The sequence below is a fragment of the Phoenix dactylifera genome, unplaced genomic scaffold (assembly GCF_009389715.1).
Source record: "Phoenix dactylifera cultivar Barhee BC4 unplaced genomic scaffold, palm_55x_up_171113_PBpolish2nd_filt_p 001208F, whole genome shotgun sequence".
NCBI lineage: Eukaryota > Viridiplantae > Streptophyta > Magnoliopsida > Arecales > Arecaceae > Phoenix > Phoenix dactylifera.
This window is the reverse complement of record NW_024068543.1, coordinates 58,258-84,606: the sequence shown is the minus strand read 5'-3', so window position 1 is coordinate 84,606 and position 26,349 is coordinate 58,258. Positions and strand designations below refer to the sequence as shown.

Genomic DNA, 26,349 nt, shown 5'->3' with positions numbered 1-26,349 from the left:
TCTTCTAATCGGAAATAACATTCCTGCATTACAAGGAATAAAGCTTTGGCTATCATCTCAATTTGCCATGAAGGATTTGGGAAAAGCATATTACATCCTAGGGATGAAGATCTATAGAGATAGATCTAGAAGATTGCTTGGATTATCCCAATCCACATATATTGATACTATACTGAAGAGGTTCAGTATGATTAATTCCAAGAAAGGCTATCTTCCGATGGGCCATAGAATTAACCTCTCTAAGAGGAATTGTCCGACAACCCCTCAAGAAAGAGAGAGTATGGATAGAATTTCATATGCTTCGGCAGTGGGATCTATAATGTATGCCATGATATGTACTAGACCAGACGTGGCATACTCACTAGGAGTAGTGAGCAGATACCAGTCTGATCCAGGTAGCAACCACTGGAAGGTGGTAAAAACCATTCTTAAGTATTTGAGAAATACTAAAGACCAGTGGCTTGTCTACGGTGATTCTGACTTAAAACTTGAGGGATATACCGATTCAAGTTTTCAGTTAGATCAAGATGATAGCAAGAGCGTATCGGGATATATCTTTACTCTTAAGGGTGGGGCCATCTGCTGGAAGAGTTCCAAGCAGCATACAGTGGCAGATTCTACATGTGAAGCAGAATACATCGCAGCATCTGATGCCACCAAGAAAGCTGTATGATTGTGGAAGTTCATCACTGAGCTTGGAGTGACACCCTCCATTGATGGTCCAGTGCGTGTATTTTGTGACAATGCTGGAGCCATAGCTCAAGCAAAAGAATCCAAAGCACATCAGCGGACCAAGCATATTCTACGTCGCTACCATCTGGTTCGAGATATCGTCGAATGAGGTGACATTGATCTTCAGAAGATTGATACAAAAGAAAATCTGGCTGACCTATGTACCAAAATCCTCAGCATCAAAGAGTTCAACGAACACAAGTCGAAGATGGGTATTAGATACTGTGCTGATTGGCTTTAGGCTAAGTGGGAGTTGTTGGGAATTATATCCTAAATGTCAATCGTCAGCATGTTGATGATTGAATTTTGTAAATAAATTGATAAATTAATAAAGTGTTATTTGGCATTATTCATCATTTCATTGTACATCTTCAAATGAACTCTTATATGATGAAGTCCGTAGAACTTGTTTTATGATAAAGGAGGATTTATCTTCAAGTCCTTAAAACTGTTCGCAATCAAATGATATGCTGTTACTAGGACGACAGCATTATCGAGATTAGGTCGTTGTGTGACATATACGTTGGTTGTCCTCTTAATCAAGAAGTGTGGAGACACTGATATATCACACAGGTAAAGTGTAGGAGTACATTTCACTGAACGTGACCAATTTCGGAATGCTCTACTGTCAAAAGATGTTCCGAGTAGATATGGGTATAAGTTTGGCCCTTTGACCTGAGACCGCAACCTGTGACTAGCAAGCAACTCATTGTACTTTAGTATCGAACTACCTGAATTTTTAATTCAGTGACGGAAGGTTACTAGGTACAGTCAAGTACTTGCGTAGTCAGTTGTGAGTCAAGATGGAATTGATCCCTTCTGGAAACAGGAGATAATGCCTTGTGTTCAATTTAGCAAAACCTTGGCTAGGGTAATTTTTGTGAGGAGTCACAGGATTTCTAAAGTTGAATCACATCATGGATGCACTTATTACAGAGTTGACAGAACTCTGAAGTCATCCTGGCATTTAGGAGTCAAAGGGATGAATTATACGGTAACCATAGTCCAAGGATTCTTGAATGTTGCTTTGCAATCATTCGGCCTATCCGGACATCGGGTACCATTGCTATATGGTCATTTCGATTAGTACAAGAAGTTGTTCTTGTGCTACCGATTTGGGTTTGAACCTATGGGATCACACGCATAGAAGTTTCTAGGTTAATCAAATGGCTGATTGATGATTAAGAATCATTTAGGGATAATTTGGTCAATTAGATTGACAAATTATCCTAAGCAAAAGTTGCATTAAAATAATTATTAAATTATTGGAGGATTAATTAGAAATTAGATTGCTAATGAACTCAATTTAATTGAGTAATTGGGCTTAGGTTGAGCAAAATTGAATAGGATTCAATTTGGGCTATATCAGGGTTTGACCTAATTAGATTGGGTTCAACCCAAGTAGATTGAGCTTGACCCAATTGATGGAACTTGACCCAATTGATGGAACTTGACCCAATTGGATTGGGCTTGATCCAAATCAATTAGAACACCTTATTTGATAAGGATTTTGAGTCCAAATAATCAGAATTGGATAAGGAGAAGAATCCCTAAATTTTAGGAACCCATCCTTATCTTCTTGGAGAAGAATAACACCTTGATTTATCCCCAAGATTTACCATGACTATCCTATTTATTTTTGGCCAAAAATTGGTATGAGAAGAGAGAAGGCGTTGGGCTATATTTTCTATAAAAATGGCACCTCAAATCTTCCTAAAAAGATTTATATGAATTACCTAATTTGTAGGGACTGCATGGCGCATGAAATAGGGTGGTCTGTGGCTGAACTTTCAACGCATGAATTCTTATCTTTTAGGGATCCAAAATGTACAAAATTTGGATATATTGATCTCCTATTAGCTGTCAAATCACCATAATTTTTGGGGATTTTATCAGCCAAATTAATTGGCTAAATTAGGTGTGAGGTGTGGGGGGGTCTTTTGGCTATAAAAGACCCCCACGCCTAGGGTTCAAGATATACAATATTTAGAGATTTCAAAAAATTTTGAAAAAATTTTGTGAGGGCCTCCATCCCTTCTTCTCCTTCTTCCTCACGTCCATCCTCCATCTTCTTGAAGAACAATCAAAGGATGAGTGTTTGGAAGGAGAAAGCTTCAGCCATTATAGCGTTCCTGCGTGAGCTAGCACTCCCACGGAAAATGATCTATCTAGGGCTTCGCGTGGACAATCTATAGAGGCCGGACACGTGTGCGGCTGCAAAGCATGATCAAGGAGTCATCCAAGACCTCTAAAGAATCAGGTATGAGATTTGATCTCATTAAAGTTAAGATTAGATCTTAAACATGGTTGCTGAAATTTCAGGGTTGCTGAAATTTCAGAATTGTATGTTAGACATACATTCATTGTTTCATGTTTTACATAAATATTTAAATCATGGTTCTTAATTTTGTTGTAGAGATCTGATCTCTAGCAGGCATGAAAATTAAATAGTTTAATTTTTAAATGCTTTTGCTGTAATTTTTTTTGAAAATAAATGCATGCAGCCCGCAAGGATTACTTTCACCGTACATCCCCAAATCTTACCATGCCATATCTCATACGGTATGGTAGAAACAGATTTAGAAGAAATTCTATTCAATAAGTAAATCGCAGAAAGTAAGGCATCTTTCCAAAAAAATAAGGATAAATCAGTGAAGCTCATCATTAGAGGTGGCAATCGGGTCCAAATAGATCAAAAATTATAACCTAAACCTATCATGTTTAATAAACAGGTAATCCGACCCGATCCGTTTAACCTATTTAATAAACAGGTAACCTGTTTGCCCAACCCGACCCGACCTGTTTAACCTGTTTGCCCAACTCAATCCATTTAACCTGTTTAGACCTGTTTAACCTACCCAACCCAACCTATTTAACCTGCCCAAGTCAACCCATTTAACCTGCCCAACCTGACCCGTTTGACCTGTTTGGACTTGTTTAACCTGCCCAACCAAATCTGTTTAACCTGTTTAATAAATAGGTAACCTCTTAGGCTCTTAGCCTTAGGCTTTAGCCCAACCCAACTCGACCCAACCTATTTTATACATTAAGCTGCACAAGAAAAAAAAGAAGGTAAATGTAGAAAACATTACAAAAATCTTGTCCCAATGTCATTGACATTAAAAAAGCATTCAATCTTTACAAAAAGCTGAACATAAGGAATACAAGTTATTTGTTCATTCATCTAATACCATCAATATTCAAAAAGCATTTAATCTTTACAAAGACAAGGAATACAAGTCAAATCATCCAAATTTATATATGGAATAGCCCGAAAATACTATCTGCTTGACTGAGGATGATAGTGGTATTTTGATGATTAACACAACCATTGAAGGAATATCTAATTAAATATTACAAGGTAATATGATACATCATTACTAAGTTCGTCACTCTCGGTACATTAGTAGAATGAGATCAAGATGTATTTCAATGATTAATAATAAGATAAAATTTGCGATAGAAAAGGGATAGTGAATTCTAAATTCTAATTTGGCAAAGTTTCAAGTAAAACGTACTCTCAAGGAGATGATAGTAATTTTCATTGTTAAGAGTATGTAGCACCACCATGACATATATTCAAAATTGCTTGAAGAATGTTTCATTGATTATATGGATGAATCTAACCCTAAGTTGCAGCAAAGTGTGGAATGAGTCGATCCCAAGATTGGTGGAGTCGACCTCGGCGCATCAAGGAACCATCTGGCACACTTCTGCAAAAATGGCACGGATGAACAGTACTTGAGTCGACCCAAGTAAAGATTGAGTCGATCCCATCTTCAAGCCTCAAGAAAACAAGTCTCTGGAATCTCTGAGAGGAACTTGAGTCGACCCCACCTTGAGTCGACCCAAACTGAACATGAGTCGATCCAAAGGCTGTATCATTCAAAAACTGGTTCTCTGAAATCTCTGAGAGGGTCGACCCCAATGGAATTTGAGTCGACCCAACTGAACCTTGAGTCGACCCAAAAAGAGTTGAGTCGACCCAAGTAAAAAATGGCTGAAATATAAGGTTCTGTGTTTTCTGAGAGGGCCGACCCCAATGTAGCATGAGTCGACCCCAGTGAAAGTTGGATCGACCCCAGTGAAAGTTGAGTCGACCCCAAGTCTGATGAACAATGATTTGAGTCGACCCCTGGAAAGTTTGGGTCGACCCAAGCACGGGCAGAAGCATAACAGCTAGTTCTGCAAAAGTACTTTTTGTCCTCCCAATAGCTAGTAACGGCTAGTTTTTAAAATCTAACCAATGGGGGGTGTCCAATGGATGAAGAAAACTATTTAAAGGGACACTATTCATCAGAGAAAAGATCTTTTAGCAAAATATCAAAGCTTACACAAGAAAGACAAGTGCCCTAATCTTCTTCATCCAAGTGCTTCATTCAAAGAGTTAAAAGAAAGTGGTTGAGCAGATTCAAGAGACATTAAGAGCTCCATCCACCCTTGAAGAGTGAAGCATTCTTGACAAAGAAGAGAGAAGTCTCATCAAGCGATAACTATATTCTAAACTCTTCTTTGTAGCTTATAATTGTTATATTTGCTTATCTAGGAGTTTCAACTTTCTTCTCCTTTTAATCATATTATAAAGGTTTGTTGGTGAGCCCGTAAAACCAATGGTGTAGGTTTGTTGGTGAGCCCGTAAAACCAATTGTAAAGATTTGTTGGTGAGCCCGTAAATCCAATTGTAAAGGTTTGTTGGTGAGCCCATAAAACCAACATAGGTTCTTGGTGATCCCGAAAAACCAAAGTGTAAAGATTTTTGGATTGTGAGCCCGGAAAACAATCCAACTATAATCCGCGGGATTATAGTGAATTCTCAAGGGGTCGCTTGGGGAGTGGACGTAGGTGCTTAGGAGAGCACTGAACCACTATACTTCTTGTGTGTTTGCATTGTGAATTGTTTTAAATTTCACTCATTCATCGATTGTCTAAATTAAGATAGTAAAAATTTAGAGAAACCAATTCACCCCCCCTCTTGGCTTGTCACTTGGGCAACAAGTGGTATCAGAGCAAGGTGCTCACATAGTATTTGTTGATCTCACAGTCAAGAGACAAAGATCATGACAACCCAAGTAGGATGTTCTATGAGTGAGGGGCAATCCACAAATAGACCTCCTCTGTTAAATGGCTCAAATTACACATACTGAAAAGCTAGGATGAGGATATTCATTCAAGCTCTAGACCTGGAATTGTGGAATATCATAACTAGAGGACCACACACACCCACGATTAGTATAGAGGGCACACTCATTCTCAAACCAGAAATGGATTGGAATGAGGGTGATAGAAGGCTAGCACAACTAAATGCAAAAGCAATAAATGTACTTTACTGTTCACTAGATGTAAGTAAATTCAATAGAATATCTACATGCATCTCCGCGAAAGAAATTTGGGATAAACTAGAGGTCACACATGAAGGAACTAATCAAGTCAAGGAGTCAAAAATAAACATATTAGTTCATAAGTATGAGTTGTTTAAAATGGAGTCCAGTGAGTCCATAACTGAAATGTTTACTCGATTCACAGAAATCATAAATGGGCTACAAAGTTTAGGAAAGTCTTATACTAACTCTGATTTAGTACGAAAAATTCTCAGGTCTCTACCAAGAGTTTGGGAGGCCAAAGTAACAGCAATTCAAGAAGCAAAGGACCTCAATACATTGCAATTGGAAGAACTTTTAGGATCACTTATGACCCATGAGTTGACCATGAGGCAAAATTCAGAAGATGAGGTCAAGAAAAGAAAGACCATTGCCTTGAAGTCTACTACTCCAAAACAGAAAACTGAATCAGAAGAATCTGATGATGAGGAGGAATATGATGAAGAAGGAATGGCTATGCTTGGAAGAAAATTCAGAAAATTCATGAGAGGAAAGAAGAAATTTTATAAAAGGAAGCCCTTCTTCAAAGGTAGCTCAAGCAAAGAAAAGGGTAAGGACAAAGAAAAGAAAAAGGAAACGCCAATTTCCTATGAGTGTAACAAGCCCGGGCATTTCAAGATAGATTGTCCGGAATTAAAGTGGATGGCAAGAAAACTTAAGAAGAAGAACTTCATGGCTGAATGGAGTGAAAGTGAAGAGTCAAGCTCGGAAGAGGAAGATCAACAAGAGACGGCCCAAATCTGTCATATGGCCAATGACGATGAGGTAGATTCTGAACTTGAATGTGATTTTACAGTAGAAGAGTTACATGATGCATTTTTAGAACTCATGGAAGAACACAAGAAATTAATTAATAAAAATAAAGTTCTAAAAGATGAAAATCAATCTCTTATCAAAGAAAAGCAAAAACTATCTAATGACTATGAAACATTAAGTAGGAGATTCATCAATGAAACCAAAATTCAAACTGCTAAAAATGTCAAGTTAAAGGAAGATGCTGAAAAATACAAATCTTTAGTAGACAAGTTTACACTTAGCTCAACTAAATTAAATATGATTCTTGATAGTCAAAAAGCTATATATGATAAAGCTGGATTAGGATATAAAACAAATAGAAAACAAAAATACTTAAAGAACATATTTGTGAAAGCCAAAAATGAAAATATAACTTGTCATAGCTGCAATAAATTAGGACATAAAGCTTATGAGTGTAACTATAGAAAGTCTAGCTACAATAAATTGAGTAATAATCATAAGCTAAAATCCAAGAAAGTTTGGGTTCCAAAAGGAACATCAAGTACTAACCCTAAAGGACCCAACATAGTTTGGGTGCCTAAAGCTTATTTTTGATCTTGATTGCAGAAGTGTCTTGCAGCTAATAAGGTGGATAAACGATGGTATCTAGATAGCGGCTGTTCAAGACACATGATAGGTGACGTAGAACAATTTGTCACCTTGGAATCTAAGAAGGGTGGAGTAGTAACCTATGGAGACAATGGAAAAGAATTTATCATTGGAAAGGGTAAAATTTTTATTACTCTATGTACCTTTATAGAAAATATCTTATTAGTTAATGGTTTGAAAGATAACTTAGTTAGCATAAGTCAATTTTGTGATAAAGGTTTTAAAGTCATATTTGAAGCCTCAGTATGCATAATCACAAATCCTAAAAATAACAGCATTGTACTTGTAGGGCAAAGACAAAGAAATATTTACATGGTAGATCTTCATGAATTAGGCAAGAAAAATGGATTATGTTTAATCACTAATGAAGAAAGGAAAAGTGAAACAAGTTGGCTTTGGCATCATAGACTAGGACATGCTAGTTTGGACTTAATATCAAAACTAGTCAAGAAGGATTTAATAAAAGATTTGCCAAAATTGATCTTTGAAAAGGACAAAATCTGTGGTCCATGCTCATTAGGAAATCAAACAAAATCATCCTTCAAATCAAAGAATGTAGTATCAACCACTAGGCCTTTTGAACTCATACACATGGATCTATTCGGACCCACTAGAACCGCAAGTCTAGGAGGAAAGAAGTATGGACTAGTTATAGTAGATGATTTTTAAGATATACATAGGTTTCATTTCTTGCACATAAGAATGAAGCATTTTCAGCATTCTTGAAATATTATAAGAATATCATAACTGAAAAGAAGCTCACCTTAATAGCAATTCGAAGTGATCATGGAACTGAATTTGAAAATCAACACTTTGAAGAATTTTGTAATGAAAATGGTATCTCACATCAATTTTCAGCACCTAGAACGCCTCAACAAAATGGAGTTGTTGAAAGGAAAAATAGGACCTTGGCAGAAATGGCACGCACAATGTTGTGCGAGTCAAGTCTTCCAAAGTACTTTTGAGCTGAAGCTATAAGTACTTCTTGCCATATTCTAAATCGGGTTTTAATACGACCTATAACCAAAAAAACTCCTTATGAACTTTGGAAGAATAAGAAACCAACTGCTAAATATCTTAAAGTATTTGGATGTAGATGTTTCATTTTAAACAATGGCAAGGAGGATCTAAGTAAATTTGATGCCAAGTCAGATGAAGGTATCTTCTTAGGATACTCTACATCTAGCAGGGCATACAGAGTATTCAACAAAAGAACTCTTGTAGTTGAAGAGTCAGTTAATGTCATTTTTGATGAGTCTGATAGTGAGTCTCCTAGGAGAAAAAATATTCTTGATGATGATGCAGGAATTATTGACTTTGAAAAATTGAATCTTGATGACGTGCCAAATCAAGAAATGAAAAATGATCTCGTGCCACCACAATCTCAAGACTTGCCAAAGGAATGGAGGTATGCACATGGACACCCTAATGTTGGAATTTGTATCCTAAATGTCAATCGTCAGCATATTGATGATTGAATTTTGTAAATGAATTGACAAATTAATAAAGTGTTATTTGGCATTATTCATCATTTCATCTTCAAATGAACTCTTATATGATGAAGTCCTTAGGACTTATGTTATGATAAAGGAGGATTTATCTTTGAGTCCTTAAACTTGTTTGCGACGAAATGATATGTTGTTACTAGGACGACAACATTATTGAGATTAGGTCGTTGTGTGACATATATGTTGGTTGTCCTCTTAACCAAGGAGTGTGGAGATACTGGTATGCCACACAAGTGAAGTGTAGAAGTACATTTCACTAAACGTGACCAATTCCGGAACGCTCTACTGTCGAGAGATGTTCCGAGTGGATATGGGTATAAGTTTGGCCCTCTGACCTGAGACCGCAACCTATGACTAGCAAGCAACTCACTGTACTTTGGTACCGGACTATCTGAATTTCTAATTCAGTGACGGAAGGTCACTGGGTGCAGTCAAGTACTTGCGTAGTCAGTTGTGAGTCAAGATGGAATTGACCCCTCCTGAAAATAGGAGATAATGTCTTGTGATTAATTTAGCAAAACCTTGGCCAGGGTAATCCCAGTGAGGAGTCACGGGATATCTAAAGTTAATCACATAATGGATGTACTAATTATAGGGTTGACAGTGAGCTCTAAGTCATCCTGGCATTAGGAGTCAAAGGGATTGAATTATACAGTAACCATAGTTCAGGGTTCCAGAATATTTGCTTCGCATATATTCGACCTATCCGGACGCCGGGTACCATTGCTAGATGGTCACATCGATTAGTGTAGAAAATTGTTCCTATACTACCGGCTTAGGTTCGAACCTATGAGGTCACACGCATAGAAGATTCCTGATTGATCAAGAAAGCTGATGAATGATTAAGAATCATTCAGGGATAATTTGGTCAATTTGATTGGCAAATTATCTTATAAAATAATTAAAGTAATTATTGAAGGATTAATTAGTAATTAAATTACTAATAAACTCAATTTGATTGAGTAATTGTGCTAAGGATGAGCCAAATTGAATTGGATTCAAGTTTGGGCTCAATCAGGGTTTTGACCTGATTGGATTAGGTCAGAACCAAAAAGGACTTAAGCTGATCAAATTAATTTTAAATTAATTTGTTCTTAATTGGGGATTGACCTAATTGAATTAGGTCCAACACAAAGTAATATTCAATTTGATTGAGTTTGCATGAGCCAAAATTGAATTGGATTCAATTTGAGCTCAATCAGGGTCTGACCTGATTAGATTGGGTTCAACCAAATTGCTTTGTTTTAATTCGGGTTTGACCAAATTTGATTAGGTGCAACCCAAGGGAATTAGGCTCAGATGATGTGGCAATTATTGGTGACATGGAATTGGATTTCATGAATTTTAAATAAACCAAAATTATTGCATGGAACATGGACCCATTGCTTGACACATGGCGACATTGTTTGTTATTTGAATTTAAATTCAAACATTAAGCAATGTGTTAAATGATTTTAATCACTCAAACCATCACCAAGGTGGCGTCTGAGTTTTTGAATGGATTAAATTCGAATTTCAAGAGGTGATTTCGAAATTATGAAGTGTTTTACCTTGCCGCATGGATTTCAAATTCCTTCCCTCTTGCACATGTGTTTAAAATTTGAATTTAAATCAGATTTGGTTGAGATCTGATTTGGGTTGTTCCTATTCCTTTGCATGTGCCAACTAAAAGAGGTTTTCTAAAAATAAATTTCGAATTTTGAATGAAAATTCGGAGGCCATTAAAAGGGGTCAAACATGGGCACCAAAAACACATCAATTGCAGCCTTCTTCCTCACCCGCCTCCTCCTCCTCTTCTTCTCCATTTTAGATAGGGTTTTCAAGGTGAATATCTAGAAGATTCAAGATCAGATCTGAGTCCTCTACTTTCCTTACAAACCTCATCTCTATCTGCTTCAAGACGATTGATCAAGAGTTGATTGAATCCCGGCGGGCAGATTTCAGCTTTCAAGTGTTCTGCAGCTGCTAGCACTGTTGCGGAAGAAGATCCTTCAGGACTTCGCGTGTACTTCTCGTAGAGGCCATTCGTGTGCGTGGCTGCGAAGTCAAGAATCAGATTCACAACTTTCATCCATCATAAAAGGTATTAATCTAGCATTAATCATTTATTATGGTGTCAAGGTCTAGGTTCAATTTCCCGAGGTTTTACCCTCTTTTGGGGCTCCTCACGGAGATATCTCCAGAATCCATTCGATGGATATTCGGAGATTAATTGGAGTAGAGTTCTTAAGTTTCAGATCTGATAGTTAATCATGCATAAAAGTTTTAGCATAATTGTTTAAACGATTCCGGCATAATCCTATGTGTTCTTAAGGTGCTGATTTCTAGATTTGATCTTGTAAGCATGCATGAATTAAATTGTTTGATTCGGTTTTTCCGCTGCGTTTTAAAACTTAAAAAGAACTATGTATGGCTTGATCCCCCTTATGAAGGGGTACGTAGGCAACCCGATCAGGTTCAGCCATGGTTTTCAAAAAAAAAATAAATTCAGCATGCTAAACACCGAAGAACCTAGGATTCACTTTCAGTGGTATCAGAGCCAGGTTTATGTTTAAACTTTTATGTTTTAATTCTTGCAATTAAATCTGAAATCATTAACATGTTTAGATTAGATCTAAAGTGCTTTTTATGATTGATTTAATTGCTGATTATGCATGATTAAGTAGATCTGAAATTTTGGATGCATATGATGCATGTTTGTGTTAGGATTAGTAACATGAATAAATCTGAAATCATAATATTGTTTAGATTAGATCTAAATAAAGTTTATGATTCATATGATCTCTGATTTTAATGAACAAATCAAATCTGAAAATAAAAGTGAAAAAACAAATACATAAGATGTATGTTGTTTGTATTAATTCATGTTGTTATGTATATGTGATGCATGAACATAAAACATAATGACTTAAACATGAATTAAATCTGATTACATGTGATTAATTACAAAAACTCAGATCTGAAAATGTGTTTTAAGAACTGAAAGATTGTAATTAATATGTAATTAAAAAGAAATATGCAATGATCAAAACTTTCATAAGTCTAAACTTAATTGAGAATTAAGTGTTATGAAATAGAATTGTAACTCAATTAATTGACATTGCATAATTCTTTGGGCATATGGGTTAGCTTGAATCAAGTTCTTAGGATTGGGTTAGACCTAAGGTTAGAATCAAACATGGTCTAATTAGAGTTAATTGATCAAATCTAATTAAGTAGTAACTAGATTAGGTCAAGAAAACTCTAGGTTAAATACAATAGTTGTAGATTGATCAATTCCATGTCTTTGATTAGACCAAGATGGAACTTGATTTAGGCTCAGAGGTGTAGCCCGAGTTATTTGAGTAATCAAATCGAAATTGATTAACCAGTCGGTGTCTAAGGTAAGTTTGGCTGTTTTGACCGGTGGTTTTTAATTGGGAGCTACTCGCACTGATTCGTCTTTGTCGAGTTAATGGCATATCCCTTCCACCGATCTCACTTACCTGGCCGACATGGTCAATCACATTTTGATTGGATCACTTAATGATTCGAGTTAGCCCATGCCTTAAGGAAAATCAGTATGACTGATTTAGGTGTCTCCTTAACCGGTTTGAGTCTAATCTGATTTGGTGAAGTCAGTGGGAGAAATTAGACTAACCGGATCTTCTCATCTATCCTAATTATGAAATCCTCTAAAATTATTAGGTCCTTAAAATGAAATGGTTATGGAGATAACTAGGTCATAGCCTCCCATTAAGTTGGGTGATAATGGGTCCAATGTTTTGATAATTATTGGAGGCGCCACACGCCTGGTACTTATCAAGCATTGGAATTGTCATTCAATATATGATGAGTTAAGGTGTACCTTCAATAGGCGGTCAGGTGAGCCGAGCCACACTCGAGCTTGGTCGTCTATTAGTTGATTAGACTTAACCCTATCATTTAATGGTTGGACCTGACTAGGGTATTCGGTGGAGGCGCCACACGCCTGCCGGAAAACCTAGGGCAAAATCATCACTAGAAGTTGCTTGGTGAAGCAATTGGTTAAGAACCTACCAATAGGTGCATATGGGTTGGCCGAGCCACACTCGGGCCTATATGGGATCTATTGGGTTCTAGTGCCCACTAAAGAATTAGGAGTAATTTTTCGAATTAGAGGTAGAGGCTACCAATTTGTATAAAATAGTGGGAATATCTTTAGACTAAAGTCCAAGTCTACTGTGTTTAGTCAATTCATATACTAATAGCCAAATTTTCTTTTTATGCAGAAATGGCCACTAATTTATCACTTCGCTCATGGTTGGACAATGACAAGTTGACTGGTCCAAATTTCAATAATTGGCATAGGAAACTAAAAATAGTGCTAGAGCATGAGAGGATCCTTTATGTGATAACGGATCAAGCACCTGAGCAGCCCGCTGCTAATGCATCAAGATCGGCCAGAGACACTTATCAGAAGTGGCTCAGTGACCGGATCACTGTTCGATGTATCATGTTGGCAGCAATGAGTGATGAGTTTAGTAGGCGTTTTGAGAATATGCAGCCGGAAGATATCATTCAAGTGTTGAATGAATCATTCGGCGTTCCTGACGACGTTGAGAGGCACAAAACTAGTTGTGCCATCTTCAGCGCCCGAATGAAAGATGGGACCTCGGTAACTGATCATGTACTGTACATGATTGAGTTGATCGAGCGTCTAAGCTCTCTTGGCTTTTCCCTTCATGATCAATTGGGGAAGGATGCCATACTAAACTCATTGCCTGGATCATACCGTCCTTTTCTCACTCATTTTCGTATGACGAAATCTGTAGTGAATTATCACCAATTGTTGGGGTTACTACAGACGTTTGAGAATGATCACCAACTTCTTAAGAAGACGGTGAATTTAGTGGGAGGTTCATCCAAGGGTCGCTCCTTTAAGAAAGAAAAAAGAAAAAATAAAATCCAAAAGAAACAGGTGCACCATGCTCAGCCTAGTCAGAAAAAGAATAAAAAGGCTGATCAAAGCAAGAAGCAAGGACATTGGAAGAGGAATTGTCCTCTTTACATTGCATCCCTTGATCCGAACCGGCCTAAGAAAAGTGGGCAATCAGTTGCCAATCAAGGTACTTATATGATAACACCTTGCAATTTTTCTATTTGTGATAATTCGACCTGGGTATTGGATAACGGTAGTCCTTTTAATATTTGCAATTCGTTGCAGGGGCTACAAGTCAGTAAGAGGTTTGAAGAAGGAGAAAGGTTCCTGAATGTTGGAGATGGAAGACCAGTTCCAGTTCTAGCTTTAGGAATTCTTAAACTTGAATTCAGCTCTCATGTAAATGTCCTTAGTGATTGTCACTATTGTCCAAGTTTTCTATTGAATATCATTTCTGTAGGCCTTTTGGCCAAAAATGGTTATGAAATATCAATAAAAAAGGATTATTGCAATGTCATTTGGAATGGTGTTGTTGTAATGAATGGAATTCTGAGTAATGGCATTTACATTTTGTCACAGCCTGTTCATGTAATGTATAAATCCAATAAGCGCCCTAGAATAGATAATGTCACGGATGTCTACCTTTGGCATCATAGGCTAGGTCATATTAGCAAGAATAGGATGAACAGGTTAAGTAAAGTGGGAATTCTTGATGTTAATAATTGTGAATCATTGACAACCTGTGAATCATGTCTTCTTGGTAAAATGACCAAATCACCTTTTACCGAAAAAGGTGAACGAGCCAGTGATTTATTGACCCTTGTACATTCTGATGTATGTGGGCCAATGAGCACAGATGCTAGAGGTGGGTATTCATATTTCATTACGTTTACAGACGACCTTTCTAGGTATGGTTATGTCTATTTAATGAGACATAAATCTGAATCATTTGAAATGTTCAAATTATATCGTAATGAAGTAGAAAAACAAACTGGAAAGAGTATTAAAACTCTTCGATCAGATCGAGGAGGTGAATACCTCTCCAGTGAATTTTTGACATATCTAGGAGAAAATGGGATTCTCTCCCAATGGACTCCTCCTGGTACACCACAATATAATGGTGTGTCAGAAAGGAGAAATCGAACTCTGTTAGACATGGTTCGATCCATGATGGGGTTTGCTAATCTGCCCATATCCTTTTGGGGATATGCTCTTGAGTCAGCCTGCTATATTCTAAATAAGGTTCCAAATAAGTCTGTAAATAAAACACCACATGAGATGTGGACTGGACGTAAGCCGATGCTCTCTCACTTTAGGATTTGGGGGTGTCCGGCGTACGTCAAACGTTTGAAGACAGACAAACTTGAACCCAAGTCTGACAAATGTTTTTTTGTTGGTTATCCTAAAGAAACTAAAGGATATTACTTCTACTTTGCTGAAGAACAAAAGTTGTTCGTAAGCAATAGAGCAATTTTCTTAGAAAAGGAATTCCTTGGTGAAGGAACAAATAGCTCTAATGTTGAGCTTAGAGAAGTTCAACATGTAGAAGATCCGACACCATCTACTGAACCAGTTGAGTCGGATTTGATTAGATCAGATCCAGAACCCATATTAGATGCACCATTAAGGCGATCGGGTAGAGTACCACGTCAGCCGGACAGATACTACGGTTTCTTGGTCCGGGATGGGGATCCTATCGAACTTGATGAAAACGATGAGGATCCGATCACATATATGGATGCAATGCAGAGGTATGACTCTGATAAATGGCTTGGAGCCATGTAATCCGAAATGAAATCCATGAAGGTCAATGATGTTTGGACATTAGTTGACCCACCCGAAGGAATTAAATCCATAGGGTGTAAGTGGATATTCAAAAGGAAACGGGGCGCAGACGGAAAGGTGGAGACCTATAAAGCCCGTTTGGTTGCCAAGGGTTATCGTCAACGTTATGGTATTGACTATGACGAGACGTTTTCTCCTGTGGCAATGCTCAAGTCCATTCGGATTGTGCTTGCGATAGCAGCACATTTAGACTATGAAATCTGGCAAATGGATGTAAAGACCGCATTTCTAAATGAAGATTTAGAAGAGGAAGTGTATATGATACAACCTGAAGGTTTTACATCTGCAGATGAGTCTAAAGTGTGCAAGCTTCAAAAATCCATTTATGGATTAAAGCAAGCTTCACGGAGTTGGAATATACGTTTTGATAAGGTAATCAAAACATATGGCTTCATTAAGAATGAAGAGGAACCTTGCATTTATAAATGGGCAAATGGTTCAGTTATTATATTCCTTATTTGTATGTGGATGACATTCTTTTAATCGGAAATGACATTCCTGCATTACAAGGAATAAAGGTTTGGCTATCATCTCAATTTGCCATGAAGAATTTGGGAGAAGCATCTTACATCCTAGGGATGAAGATCTATAGAGATAGATCTAGAAGATTGCTTGGATTATCCCAATCCACATACATTGATACTATACTGAAGAGGTTCAGTATGATTAATTCCAAGAAAGGCTATCTTCCGATGGGCCATGGAATTAACCTCTCTAAAAGGGATTGTCCGACAACCCCTCAAGAAAGAGAGAGTATGGATAGAATTCCATATGCTTCGGCAGTGGGATCTATAATGTATGCCATGACATGTACTAGACCAGACGTGGCATACTCACTAGGAGTAGTGAGCAGATACCAGTCTGATCCAGGTAGCAACCACTGGAAGGTTGTAAAAACCATCCTTAAGTATTTGAGAAATACTAAAGATCAGTGGCTTGTCTATGGTGATTCTGACTTAAAACTTGAGGGATATACTAATTCAAGTTTTCAGTCAGATCAAGATGATAGCAAGAGCGTGTCAGGATATATCTTCACTCTTAAGGGTGGGGCCATCTGCTGGAAGAGTTCCAAGCAGCATACAGTGGCAGATTCTACATGTGAAGCAGAATATATCGCAGCATCTGATGCCGCCAAGGAAGCTGTATGGTTGCGGAAGTTCATCACCGAGCTTGGAGTGACACCCTCCATTGATGGTCCAGTGCCTATATTTTGTGACAATACTGGGGCCATAGCTCAAGCAAGAGAACCCAAAGCACATCAGCGGACCAAGCATATTCTACGTCGCTACCACCTGGTTCGAGAGATCATCGATCGAGGTGATATTGATCTTCAGAAGATTGACACAAAAGAAAATCTGGCAGACCCATTTACCAAAGTCCTCGGCATCAAAGAGTTCGACGAACACAAGTCGAAGATGGGTATTAGATACTGTGCCGATTGGCATTAGGCTAAGTGGGAGTTGTTGGAATTTGTATCCTAAATGTCAATCGTCAGCATATTGATGATTGAATTTTGTAAATGAATTGACAAATTAATAAAGTGTTATTTGGCATTATTCATCATTTCATCTTCAAATGAACTCTTATATGATGAAGTCCTTAGGACTTATGTTATGATAAAGGAGGATTTATCTTTGAGTTCTTAAACTTGTTTGCGACGAAATGATATGTTGTTACTAGGACGACAACATTTTCGAGATTAGGTCGTTGTGTGACATATATGTTGGTTGTCCTCTTAACCAAGGAGTGTGGAGACACTGGTATGCCACACAAGTGAAGTGTAGAAGTACATTTCACTAAACGTGACCAATTCCGGAACGCTCTACTATCGAGAGATGTTCCGAGTGGATATGGGTATAAGTTTGGCCCTCTGACCTGAGACCGCAACCTGTGACTAGCAAGCAGCTCACTGTACTTTGGTATCGGACTACCTGAATTTCTAATTCAGTGACGGAAGGTCACTGGGTGCAGTCAAGTACTTGCGTAGTCAGTTGTGAGTCAAGATGGAATTGACCCCTCCTGAAAACAGGAGATAATGTCTTGTGATTAATTTAGCAAAACCTTGGCCAGGGTAATCCCAGTGAGGAGTCACGGGATATCTAAAGTTAATCACATAATGGATGTACTAATTATAGGGTTGACAGTGAGCTCTAAGTCATCCTGGCATTAGGAGTCAAAGGGATTGAATTATACAGTAACCATAGTTCAGGGTTCCAGAATATTTGCTTCGCATATATTCGACCTATCCAGACGTCGGGTACCATTGCTAGATGGTCACATCGATTAGTGTAGAAAATTGTTCCTATACTACCGGCTTAGGTTCGAACCTATGAGGTCACACGCATAGAAGATTCCTGATTGATCAAGAAAGCTGATGAATGATTAAGAATCATTCAGGGGTAATTTGGTCAATTTGATTGGCAAATTATCTTATAAAATAATTAAAGTAATTATTGAAGGATTAATTAGTAATTAAATTACTAATAAACTCAATTTGATTGAGTAATTGTGCTAAGGATGAGCCAAATTGAATTGGATTCAAGTTTGGGCTCAATTAGGGTTTTGACCTGATTGGATTAGGTCAGAACCAAAAAGGACTTAAGCTGATCAAATTAATTTTAAATTAATTTGTTCTTAATTAGGGATTGACCTAATTGAATTAGGTCCAACACAAAGTAATAATTCAATTTGATTGAGTTTGCATGAGCCAAAATTGAATTGGATTCAATTTGAGCTCAATCAGGGTTTGACCTGATTAGATTGGGTTCAACCAAATTGCTTTGTTTTAATTCGGGTTTGACCAAATTTGATTAGGTGCAACCCAAGGGGATTAGGCTCAGATGATGTGGCAATTATTGGTGACATGGAATTGGATTTCATGAATTTTAAATAAACCAAAATTATTGCATGGCACATGGACCCATTGCTTGACACATGGCGACATTGTTTGTTATTTGAATTTAAATTCAAACATTAAGCAATGTGTTAAATGATTTTTAATCACTCAAACCATCAGCCAAGGTGGCGTCTGAGTTTTTGAATGGATTAAATTCGAATTTCAAGAGGTGATTTCGAAATTATGAAGTGTTTTACCTTGCCGCATGGATTTCAAATTCCTTCCCTCTTGCACATGTGTTTAAAATTTGAATTTAAATCAGATTTGGTTGAGATCTGATTTGGGTTGTTCCTATTCCTTTGTATGTGCCAACTAAAAGAGGTTTTCTGAAAATAAATTTCGAATTTTGAATGAAAATTCGGAGGCCATTAAAAGGGGTCAAACATGGGCACCAAAAACACATCAATTGCAGCCTTCTTCCTCACCCGCCTCCTCCTCCTCTTCTTCTCCATTTTAGATAGGGTTTTCAAGGTGAATATCTAGAAGATTCAAGATCAGATCTGAGTCCTCTACTTCCCTTACAAACCTCATCTCTATCTGCTTCAATACGATTGATCAAGAGTTAATTGAATCCCGGCGGGCAGATTTCAGCTTTCAAGTGTTCTGCAGCTGCTAGCACTGTTGCGGAAGAAGATCCTTCAGGACTTCGCGTGTACTTCTCGTAGAGGCCATTCGTGTGCGTGGCTGCGAAGTCAAGAATCAGATTCACAACTTTCATCCATCATAAAAGGTATTAATCTAGCATTAATCATTTATTATGGTGTCAAGGTCTAGGTCCAATTCTCCGAGGTTTTACCCTCTTTTGGGGCTCCTCACGGAGATATCTCCAGAATCCATTCGATGGATATTCGGAGATTAATTGGAGTAGAGTTCTTAAGTTTCAGATCTGATAGTTAATCATGCATAAAATTTTTAGCATAATTGTTTAAACGATTCCGGCATAATCCTATGTGTTCTTAAGGTGCTGATTTCTAGATTTGATCTTGTAAGCATGCATGAATTAAATTGTTTGATTCGGTTTTTCCGCTGCGTTTTAAAACTTAAAAAGAACTACGTATGGCTTGATCCCCCTTATGAAGGGGTATGTAGGCAACCCGATCAGGTTCAGCCATGGTTTTCAAAAAAAAAAAAATTCAGCATGCTAAACACCGAAGAACCTAGGATTCACTTTCACCTAAAGACTTAATCATTGGTGATCCAACTCAAGGGGTAAGAACTCGATCCTCTCTTAAAAATTTAAATGATTATCTTGCTTTTGTTTCACAATTAGAACCTAAGACTTATGAAGAAGCTGAAAAAGACACCAATTGGATAAATGCAATGCAAGAAGAATTAAATCAATTCAAAAGAAGTAATGTATGGACATTAACTAAGAGACCAAAGCATAACTCTGTAATTGGAACAAAATGGATCTTTAGAAATAAATTAGATGAAAATGGGGTAGTCATAAGAAATAAAGCTAGACTTGTAGCTAAGGGATACAATCAAGAAGAAGGGATAGATTTTAAGGAAACATTTGCTCCCGTGGCTAGATTAGAAGCTATTAGATTACTTCTAGCTTTTGCATGTTTCATGGATTTCAAATTGTATCAAATGGATGTAAAAAGTGTCTTCTTAAACGGTTTTATAGAGGAAGAAGTATATGTAGAGCAACCTCCTGGTTTTGAGAATCATGAATTACCAAATCATGTGTTTAGATTACATAAGGCATTGTATGGATTGAAACAAGCACCTAGGGCTTGGTATGATCGACTAAGCAAATTTCTACTGAATAATGAATTCAGTAGGGGAAATGTAGATAAAATACTTTTTCTCAAAAGAAAAGACAAAAATCTGCTAATAGTTCAAATATATGTAGATGACATAATTTTTGGTGCCACTAATGATGATCTTTGCAAAGAGTTTGCTAAATTAATGCAAGGAGAATTCGAGATGAGTATGATGGAAGAACTAAACTTCTTTCTCGGATTATAAATTAAGCAAACTAAGGAAGGTATCTTCATTCATCAAACTAAATACACAAAGGAAATATTAAAGAAGTTTGGGAATGAAAATCACAAGGGAATAGGCACCCCAATGAATCCCACTAATAAACTAGACAAAGATGAAAAAGGAAAAGTATAGATATGAAGCTTTATAGAGGCTTAATTGGATCTTTGCTTTACCTTACTGCTAGTAGGCCAGACATAGTGTTTAGTATGGAAATATGTGCCAGATACCAACCAGGTACTAAGGAGTCACATCTAAGTGCTGTTAAAAGAATCCTTAGATATTTGAGAGGAACTACAAACATAGGATTATGGTACTCGAGAGACTCCTGTCTAGATTTGCTTGCATACTCTGATGCAGACTTTGCAGGTTGCAAATTAGATAGGAAGAGCACTAGTGGAACATGTCAATTTTTAGAAAATAACTTAGTATCTTGGTTTAGCAAAAAGCAGAATTCAGTAGCATTGTCAACAGCTGAAGCCGAATATATAGCTGGCGGCAGTTGCTGTGCTCAAGTACTTTGGCTCAAGCAACAACTAGAGGACTATGGAATTAAACTAGATAACATTCCTATAAAATATGATAACACTAGTGCCATTAACCTTACCAAAAATCCAGTTCAGCACTCTAAAGCCAAACATATTGAAATAAGGTATCATTTTATTAGAGATCATGTTCAAAATGGAAATATATGTATTGAGCATGTGTGTACCGAGAAACAATTGGCTGACATATTCACAAAATCTTTAAGTGAAGAGAGATTTTGCATGATTAGGAGGGAATTAGGTATATGTGATCCCTTTGACTGAGGAGATATAAGAAGAAACGAGTTGTCTCATGATATTCTCCTCCTATTTCAAAAAAACCCATGAAACATTAGTCAAACTAGTCATCTATAGACTCCTTACTCATGTATTAGTGTCCTAGTAAGAATTTGTAAGGATTGGAGGAAAGGAAGAATTTTTAAAAGGAATAGGAAGAGAAAGAAAATTTTTTGAACTAGGGTCGACCCAAACCAGAATGGGGTCGACCCAACGTTGAGTCGACCCAAGAAAAATCTGGGATCGACCCAACGACGGGACCCCACTGTTAAAAGGGAGACCCGTGAGCGACATTAGGGCACTGTTTCATCTTGTCCTCTTCCTAAAACTCTATTTCCAACTCTCAAATCTCTTCCAATCATCTCCAAACAGTAGAAGGAAGCTTCCCTAAGCCATTAGATCAAGATCTTGGAAGAAATGGGACCCAAGCGAGCCGTTGCTAAGAGATCCGGGAGAGTTTCACAGACAACACGTGTTGATAGACATGCTGGAGAATCTTCTACAGTGCCTCCACAAGGTGAGACACGTGTAGAGCCTCCTCCTCCCTCCCCCTTCGTACAGCTTGCAAAATATGCGGGGAGACCGGTGACCACGGGGAGAAGGATCCACTCCGAATTCTTGGATCAAGAAGGGTTCCAGTTGGGTGATTGGATCCGAAGGGAAGGATGGGAGTATCTTTGCTCCCTAGATGTGGTGATCTATCCTGGGTTGGTTCATGAGTTCTATGCCTTCCTGAAAGTTGGAATGGGAGGGCTTATATCTGAAGTCCGAGAAGTAAGGATTAGGGTTTCAGAAGAAAGCTTGAGTGAGTTGCTTCATCTCCCCTGCGAAGGAGCTACACCGGAAAAACCAGAGAGTAAGTTGAGAGCTCTACAGCTGATTTTTGAGAGAGAGGATTTTGATTATTCAGAAAATCTAGTAGCTAGCTATCTATCAGCTGAGATGAGGTTATTGCATAACTTCATAGGTCGGATACTGTTTTCGAAGAGTGGAAGATTTGATCTCATATCTGAGCGAGATCTGGTTGTTATGGAGCATGTTATTCAGGGCATTCCCCTGAACCTCCCAGCTATAATGATCAGACAAATGAGAAAGGCAATATGCAATTCGAGAGTCTCCTTGCCCTATGGTATGATACTCATCCTGGTCTTCCGACAGCATGACATATCAGTAGAGGGAGAGATCTTCAGGCATCTACTATTTACTGACACGTACACTGTAGATCCCTTATTCGCATGGGTTATGAGAAGATGAACGGGCAGTGGGTGCGTGCAGGAGCTGGGATACATGCACCAGAGGGTGATGCACCAGAGGGTGATGTACCAGAGATTGGAGACCCCATCCCTGAGGATGAGGAGCCTGCGGATCATCCTACAGCACCTTCAGAAGCTGGACCTTCGTCATCCACACCTACGGGATGTACAGAGGAGTTTTCGAGTAGGATGACTGAGCTTGTATCAGCTCAGGTGAGGACTCTCTCTGATGGGATGTGGAGCAGGATGGATAGCATGACTGCTGAGATTAGCGATCTCAGAGAGCAGGTAGGAGCTTTATGGAGAGAGAGAGAGAGGCTCATGGTCCATCTGTGCCCCGAGCAGCTGAGTCAGAGGTATCGGCACAGAGTCATCCAGCTCAGCGAGGTCCACGCCAGACTCAGTCCCATCAGGCTCGACCTCCCCTCGCCACTTATGCTAGGAGGATGAGGACTAGATCACAGCCATTAGATACCCCCTAGGCTGATGTTAGCACCTTGATTAGTGCCTAGAATTTATCTAGTTCTCATATGTATTTTGTGTTGATCATGTACTTTGTTGATCATATGTACTTTGTGTTGATTGAAAAATATTGTATTTTTGGCGTTAATGTACTACAATATTTCATTTTGATCAGTAAAATTTCACTGTTTATTATTTCCTATGTCTACTTATCAATTGCCATGCACCTATTTGATGATGACAAAAAGGGAAAGAAGTAAGGAAAGAAAGAAATAGCAATAGGTTATCAAACAAGGTTGAAAATTAATAAAAGGTGATAATGTACACTTAAGGGGGAGCGATATGTGACTATGAAAATGTTAAAGTCTAAACTTTTAATCAAATTTCAGAATTTGGCACATACCTTTCACACCTCGATACATAATCTGAAACTCTTGCTTTATCTCAAATTTTTGAAGTTTCATCTTTATTTAAATATAAAAGAAAGGGGGAGTAAATCAAAAATTCAAATTGGCAATATTTGGATGAAAAAGGGGGAGACTTCACTCTCAAATTTGAAAAACTGAATTTCAGCAACTTGAGCTCTTCTAAAACTGATTTTAACTTAAGTAACAATCAGCTCATACTCAATATTTTGTAATCATCAAAAAGGGGGAGATTGAGGATGATAGTGGTATTTTGATGATTAACACAACCATTGAAGGAATATCTAATTAAATATTACAAGGTAATATGATACATCATTACTAGGTTTGTCACTCTCGGTACATTAGTAGAATGAGATCAAGATGTATTTCAATGATTAACAATGAGATAAAATTTGCGATAGAAAAGGAATAGTGAATTCTAAATTCTAATCGAAAAAGTTTCAAGTAAAACGTACTCTCAAGGAGATGATAGTAATTTTCATTGTTAAGAGTATGTAGCACCACCATGATATATATTCAAAATTGCTTGAAGAATATTTTATTGATTATATGGATGAATCTAACCCTAAGTTGCAGCAAAGTGTGGGATGAGTCGACCCCAAGATTGGTGGAGTCGACCTCGGCGCATCAAGGAACCATCTGGCACACTTCTGCAAAAATGGCGCGGATGAACAGTACTTGAGTCGACCCAAGTAAAGGTTGAGTCGACCCCATCTTCAAGCCTCAAGAAAACAAGTCTCTGGAATCTCTGAGAGGGTCGACCCCAATGGAACTTGAGTCGACCCCATCTTGAGTCGATCCAAACTGAACATAAGTCGACCCAAAGGCTGTATCATTCAAAAACTGGTTCTCTGGAATCTCTGAGAGGGTCGACCCCAATGGAATTTGAGTCGACCCAACTGAACCTTGAGTCGACCCAAAAAGAGTTAAGTCGACCCAAGTGAAAAACGGCTGAAATGTAAGATTCTGTGTTTCCTGAGAGGGCCGACCCCAATGTAGCATGAGCCGACCCCAGTGAAAGTTGGGTCGACCCTAGTGAAAGTTGAGTCGACCCCAAGTCTGATAAACAATGGTTTGAGTTGACCCCTGGAAAGTTTGGGTCGACCCAAGCACAGGCAGAAGCATAATGGCTAGTTCTGCAGAAGTACTTTTTGTCCTTCCAACAGCTAGTAACGGCTAGTTTTTGAAATCTAACCAATGGGAGGTGTCCAATGGATGAGGAAAACTATTTAAAGGGATACTATTTATCAGAGAAAAGATCTTTTAGCAAAATATCAAAGCTTACACAAGAAAGACAAGTGTCCTAATCTTCTTCATCCAAGTGCTTCATTCAAAGAGTCAAAAGGAAGTGGTTGAGCAGATTTCAAGAGACATTAAGAGCTCCATCCACCCTTGAAGAGGAAAGCATTCTTGACAAAAAAGAGAGAAGTCTCATCAAACGATAACTATATTCTAAACTCTTCTTTGTAGCTTATAATTGTTATATTTGCTCATCTAGGAGTTTCAACTTTCTTCTCCTTTTAATCATATTATAAAGGTTTGTTGGTGAGCCCGTAAAACCAATTGTAAAGGTTCGTTGGTGAGCTCGTAAAACCAACATAGGTTCTTGGTGATCCAGGAAAACCAAAGTGTAAAGGTTTTTGGATTGTGAGCCCGAAAAACAATCCAACTGTAATCCGCGGGATTATAGTGAATTTCCAAGGGGTCGCTTGGGGAGTGGACGTAGGTGCTTAGGAGAGCACCGAACTACTATACTTCTTGTGTGTTTGCATTGTGAATTGTTTTAAATTTCACTCATTCATTGATTGTCTAAATTAAGATAGTAAAAATTTAGAGAAACCAATTCACCCCCCCCCCCCTCTTGGCTTGTCACCTTGGGCAACATTCACATAGAACAAATGTCAATATACATGATCGCCTCTGATGCTAGGAAGGCATGATACTTCTTAGCAAGCTTGTTGACCAGCTTCTTGTTTTTGTTTATTTTTTTAGTACTTCAACATCCATATAGTCAAGCCCTATTTTCTTTGCCTACAGAAGATATAATCAAGCATTAGTATAATATTTTGTTGCTGCAAATTGCAGTTAATGAAAACATGAGCTACTAGATGTTTTCATTTTTCTTCGTACATTGTTGATCAACAGATATAATGCAGATGTAGTTTAATGATCTTGTCCCCTAGTTATTTAAATCAATAATATGTATTTCTGAATGATCTTGCCTTTGTTCCAAGAATGCTTGTTGAATTTGAGCTCTGGCCCACCTTTTTGCATTAAGAAAGGTCCAAGTTCCTCTGCCTCTCCATAGCCAATAGAAGAACAACCAGGCCCCGAATTCAAATCCATTAGACAAGTAATTTGTTTGATGTTTGCCATTAAAAATCATATTAGGTAAACATAAGATCCACTGAAATGCTTATCTTTTTGCAGGTCATAGTTTTTCAGACCAATTTGTAGCTCAACAGTTTCAATAAAATTTCGCTTCCCTCAAAACATCATTCTGTAACTTACTAAAGAAGTGGTGAAGAGAACAGATAGTCAGTTTTCAATCGCAGGAATATAAACACTGACATAAATGTGGCTTCTAAAAAGAGAAATGGGTTCACAGGAATTACCAAACACTGACAAAAAGTGATGCATCATTCATCAAAATGGAATTTGGGGTGGTGCAACAAATGCATAGGAAGGCCCAGCAAGTAGAGAAGCAAGTAATTAATAATTCAGAAAATTTTG

General features: G+C 37.9%; 1 long non-coding RNA gene across 1 annotated transcript; it reads right to left on the bottom strand.

Moving 5' to 3' along the window:
- Positions 1-3,820: 3,820 nt before the first annotated feature.
- LOC120108185 lies at positions 3,821-25,554 on the bottom strand. The gene is made up of 2 exons (XR_005509664.1): positions 25,500-25,554; positions 3,821-4,019 (listed from the first exon to the last, which is right to left on the bottom strand). It is a non-coding gene; the product is annotated as an uncharacterized LOC120108185 (long non-coding RNA).
- Positions 25,555-26,349: the final 795 nt, after the last annotated feature.